Source organism: Mobula birostris, unplaced genomic scaffold, assembly GCF_030028105.1.
Source record: "Mobula birostris isolate sMobBir1 unplaced genomic scaffold, sMobBir1.hap1 scaffold_673, whole genome shotgun sequence".
Taxonomy (NCBI): Eukaryota; Metazoa; Chordata; class Chondrichthyes; order Myliobatiformes; family Myliobatidae; genus Mobula; species Mobula birostris.
The window spans coordinates 117367-123366 of NW_027278392.1; positions in this window are offsets into that span (position 1 = coordinate 117367).

The following is a 6000-nucleotide window of genomic DNA, read 5'->3' on the forward strand; positions in this document are numbered from 1 at the left end:
GCACTCACTGCAGCTTAGGAGAAAGAGGGAAGATTTCATTGAAACCTATCAAATATTGAAAGGCCTGAAAAGAGTGGACATGGAGAAGATGTTTCCAATAGTTGGGGAGTCTAGGACAAAGGAGAAGCCTCAGAATACAAGGAGATCCCTTTAGAAAGGAGATGAAAAAGTGAGGTAGTGTTCAAACACCATCTTCCCCTCTTCAATCAGGTTACTGAACCCATTAACCTCATTTTTCTACATTCCCCCCCAGGCGGACGTGGAGTGTGCTCTGAACATACTGTATGCCAACATCAGTGAACTTGAGACCAGGTATCCGGAGGCTTTGCTCATTACAGCCGGGGACTTTAACCAGGCCAACCTCAGAAAGGCGCTGCCAAAGTTATACCAACATGTCTCCTGCCCCACTAGAGGCCTGGATATACTTGACCACTGCTACACAGCAGTCAAGGATGCCTACCGTTCCATCCCACTTTGGAAAATTGGACCATCAGGCCGTACTCCTCCTCCCTGCTTAAAAATAGAAACTGAAGCGGGAGGTCACGGTGTCAAAAGTAGTGTCGCGTTGGACGGAGGAAACAGATGAGTTCCCCCGTGACTGCTTTGAATCGGTGGACTGGTTAGTATGCAGGGACTCAGCAGCTAACTTCGATGAGTATGCCTCAGCTGTCACGGACTTTACCTGGAAATGCACGGAGGACTGTGTGTCTCGCAAGACGATCCGGGTATTCCCTAACCGGAAACCTTGGATGAATTATGAGGTCAAGTCCCTTTTGAAGGCTAGAGCTGCGGCTTTTAGGTCCGGGGATGCCAGTCGCTACATGGAATCCAGGCGTGAACTCCGGAAAGCCATTAAGGGCGACAAGAGGCAATATCGAGCCAAGTTCGAAGCCTAGGCTAACCAAAGGGATGCCAGTAGACTATGGCAGGGTCTAAATGAGATCACTGGGTGCAAAGAAAAGGCTGGGAATATCAATAACTGTGGCACTTCTCTTCCTGAAGAACTTAACGTATTCTACGCAAGATTCGAACAGAAGAGGAGCGTCCCACTCCCTCCGGATGAACCGGATCTGGTGGCATCGAGATTCATTGTCACCGAGGAGGACGTTAGAAGGGCCTTCCTGAAGATAAATCCAAGGAAGGCGACGGGCCCAGATGGCGCCCCAGGACGGGTTCTCCGGGCCTGTGCAAGCGAGCTAGCTGGAGTGTTTGCTGACATCTTCAACTGCTCCCTGCTTCAGTCTAAGATCCCCTCGTGTTTTAAGAAGGCCACGATAATCCCAGTGCCGAAGAAGAGCAAGGTGGCATGCCTGAATGACTATCGACCTGTGGCTCTGACATCAATTGCTATGAAGTGCTTCGAGAGATCGGTTATGGCACACATCAACCACAGCCTACCGGTCAACCTTGACGCTTCGCAATTCGCCTACCGGAGCAACAGGTCAATGGCAGATGCCATCTCTCTGGCCCTACATTCCTCCTTAGAACACCTGGAGAATAAAGACACATATGTGAGGCTCCTTTTCATTGACTACAGCTCTGCCTTTAATGCCATCATTCCAAATAAACTGATTCCTAAGCTCCGGAACCTGGGCCTTAGCATTCAGATCTGCAACTGGATCTTCAACTTCCTCACAGACAGGACCCAGGCTGTAAAAATAGGGGACAGGCTCTCCTCTACAATCACCCTGAGCACCGGTGCCCCACAAGACTGTGTACTCAGCCCCCTGCTGTACTCACTGTACACCCATGATTGTGTAGCTAAGTTTCCATCAAACTCAATATATAAGTTTGTTGATGACACAACAATTGCAGGCCGTATCTCAGGTACAGAGAGGAAATTAAGAACCTGGTGGCATGGTGCGAAGAAAATAACCTACCCCTCAATGTCAGCAAGACGAAGGAATTGGTTGTTGACTTCAGAAGGAGTAGCGGACCGCACGACCCAATTTACATCTGTGGTGTGCAAGTGAAACAGATCAAAAGTTTTAAGTTCCTCGGGGTCAATATCACAAATGACCTGACTTGGTCCAACCAAGAAGAGTCAACTGCCAAGAAGGCCCACCAGCGCCTTTACTTCCTGAGAAAGCTAAAGAAATTTGGCCTGTCCCCTAAAACCCTCACTAATTTTTATAGATGCACCGTAGAAAGCATTCTTCTAGGGTGCATCACAACCTGGTATGGAAGTTGTCCTGTCCAAGACCGCAAGAAGCTGGAGAAGGTCGTGAATACGGCGCAGCACATCACACAAACCAACCTTCCGTCCTTGGACTCACTTTACACCGCGCGGTGTCGAAGCAGTGCTGCCAGGATAATCAAGGACACCACCTACTCAGCCAACACACTTTTCATCCCTCTTCCCTCCGGGAGGAGGCTCAGGAGCTTGAAGACTCGTACGGCCAGATTTGGGAACAGCTTCTTTCCAACTGTGATAAGACTGCTGAACGGATCCTGACGCGGATCTAGGCCGTACCCTCCAAATCTCCGGACCTGCATCTCAGTTTTTTTGCACTACCTTACTTGCTATTTTTATATTTTCTATTTATGATTTATAATTTAAATTTTTAATATTTACTATTGATTTGTAATCCAGGGAGCCGGAATCACAGAATTAAATATTGCTATGATAATTGTACGTTCTAGTATCAATTGTTTGGCAACAATAAAGTATAAAGTATAAAGTATTGCTTTTCACTCAGGGTATGTAATTATTTTGCAATTGATAATTGTAAGTCTTTGTACTGTACTGCTGTCATAAAGCACCACATTTCATAATATATAATTGATTCAGTGATAATAAACCTGATTCTGACTCTCGTTTTATTTTTGCCTTGCTGTCTTGGTCAGGCTGGGAGCAATGAGACCGATCTCTCCAGCCACAGCAACCCCAGGCAGGTGCAGAACTCGGGAGCAAACCCCGAGTCACGGTGAGCTGCAGAACGTCACGGTAGCGTAGCAGTCAGTGTGACGCCACTACAGCTCGAGGCATCAGAGTTGAGAGTTCAATTCCGGTTCCATTCCTTCCTGTGTGCATGGTGGGTTTTCTCCGGGTGCTCTAGTTTCATCCCACAATCCAAAGAGGTACCAGTTAGTGGGTTAATTGGTCATTGTAAATTGTCCTGTGTTTCGGCAAGAGCTAAATTGGGAGATTGCTGGTGGTGCGACTCAGAGGGCCGGAAGGATCTGATCTACACTGTATCTCTAAGTAAAATAAAAACTTCCTCGGGGTCGCTACAACAGCCATAAAATCCAGGCCCAGGCCTCAAACTGAACCCTCAATAGGCCTCACCACTCAAGAACTCCTGACACGAAACCAGTTCGCCTTCAAAATGAAATATAAAACCACTTGGACACTCAGCTGGGACTGGCCTTCTGGTAACATTGACTATTTGTGCTGCGCTTGGGGACTTTAAATTCATTAAAGCACTCAACAGTTTCAAGAGCTCCCTCAGTCCCTTGGATCACAAGACTTGGTGGATTATTAATCAAAACCTCATATAAATATATTAAAGGTCTACATTCTTCTGGGACATTTTTCCAAGTGGAAAGTGGAGCTGGGCAAGACTACTATTAGCTGCTCATCCAGTGTATCTTGCAATAATTAAAATGAGGTCTGCTTACTCATTTCCAAGAAGCCATTGCCCGTCGTTCAACACTGACATAAATTGACCTTCACTCAGTGGCCACTTTATTAGGTACAGCTGTACACCTGCTCATTAATGTAAATATCTAATTAGCCAATCACGTGGCAGCGACTCAATGCATAATATCCATGCAGAGATAGTCAAGATGTTCAATTGTTGTCTAGACCAAACATCAGAATGGGGATGAAATGTGATCTATGTGACTTTGACTGTGGAATGATTGTTTGTGCCAGATGGGGTGGTTTGAATATCTCAGAAGCTACTGATCTCTTGGGATATTCATGCATAGCAGTCTCTGGATTTTTATAGAGAATGGTGCAAACAACAAAAAACACCCTGTGACCAGCGATCCTGTGGGTGAAACTGCCTTGTTAATGAGAGAGGTCAGAGGAGAATGGCCAGACCGGTTCAAGCTGACAGGAAGGTGACAGTAACTCAAATAACCAGACGTTACAACAGTGGTGTGCAGATGAACATCTCTGAATGCACAACACATTGAACCTTGAAGTGGATGGGCTACAGCAGCAGAAGACTAGAAACGTACACTCAGTGGCCACTTTATTAGGTACAGGATGTATCTCATAAACTGAACTCTGGGTGCAGATGGGTGGAGCGGCAAGGTAGTGTGGCAGTTAGCCTAACCCTTAACAGCACTAACAGCACTGAATAGGGAGTCAATTCTCGCTGCTGACTGTAAGGACTGTGTACGTTCTCCCAGTGACCACAAAGGTTTGCTCTGGATGTTCCTGTTACCTCTCACGTTCCAAACATGTATGGGTTAGGGTTGATAAATGACAGCCATGCTATGTTGGTGCCAGAAGCATGGCAATACTTCAGACTGCATTAGTTGTTGATGCAAACAATGCATCAACAAAGGTTTAGTGAGAGGATTGTTTTAAAGTGTGACTGAAAGGAGAGACCTTCAAAAGGACCATAACCCACGGACTCTCACAGCTACCCGGACTATACCTTGTCTCACCCTGTTACTTGTAAGTACACCATCCCTTTGTCTCAGTTTCTTCATCTCCACCGCATTTACTCTCAGGATGAGGCTTTTCATACTAGAATGAAGAAGATGTCCTCCTTTTTCAAAGAAAGGGGCTTCCCTTCCTCCATCATCAACGCTGCCCTCAACCGCATCTCTTCCATTTCACACATGTCTGCTCTTACCCCATCCTCCCTCCACCCTACCAGGGATAGGGTTCCTCTTGTCCTCATCCACCACACCATCAGCTCCCTAGGGATCACTCCGTAAGCTACTCCCTTGTCCATTCAGCCCTCCCCACTGATCTCCCTCCTGGTACATCCTTGCAAGCAGTACAGGTGACTGATCTGGTACACCCTTGCAAGCAGAACAAGTGCCTATACCTGCCTCTACACCTCCTCCCTTACTACCATTCAGAGCCCCAAACAATCCTTCCAGCTGAGGTGACACTTCACCTGTGAGTCTGCTGGAGTCACGTACTGTGTTTGGTGCTCCTGGTGTGGCCTCCTGTAGATCACTGAGACCCGACGTAGATTTCATCGAGCACCTATTCTTTGTCTGCTGGAAAAAATGGCATCTCCCAGTAGCCACCCATTTTAATTCTACTTTCCATTCCCATTCTGATATGTCCATCCATTATCTCCTCCACTAATGAGGCCACACTTAGGTTGGAGGAACAACACCTTATATTTTGTTTAGGTAACCTTCAACCTGATGGCAGAAACATCGATAATGCCCCCCACACCCCTCCTTCGCCATTTCCCATCCCCTTTTCCCTCTCACCTTATCTCCTTGCCCACCCATCGCCTTCTCTGGTGTCCTTTTCCCTTCCCTTTCTGCCATGGCCTTCTGACTCTTTCACCAATCAACTTCCCAGCTCCTTACTGAAAGAAAAGGCGGTGGGGTAGCATTGCTGCTTAGATAGGAGATTAATGCAATAGAAAGGAAGGACATTAGCCAGGAGGATGTGGAATCAATATGGGTAGAGCTGCATAACACTAAGGGGCAGGAAACGCTGGTGGGAGTTGTGTACAGGCCACCTAACAGTAGTAGTGAGGTTGGGGATAGCATTAAACAGGAAATTAGAAATGCGTGTAATAAAGGAACAGCAGTTAAAATAGGTGACTTCAATCTACATATAGATCGGGTGAACCAAATTGGTAAGGGTGCTGAGGAAGAGGATTTCTTGGAATGTATGCGGGACAGTTTTCTGAACCAACATGTCGAGGAACCAACTAAAGAGCAGGCCATTCTAAACTGGGTATTGAGCAATGAGGAAGGGTTAGTTAGCAATCTTGTCGTGCGAGGCCCCTTGGGTAAGAGTGACCATAATATGGTGGAATTCTTCATTAAGATGAGAGTGGTATACTT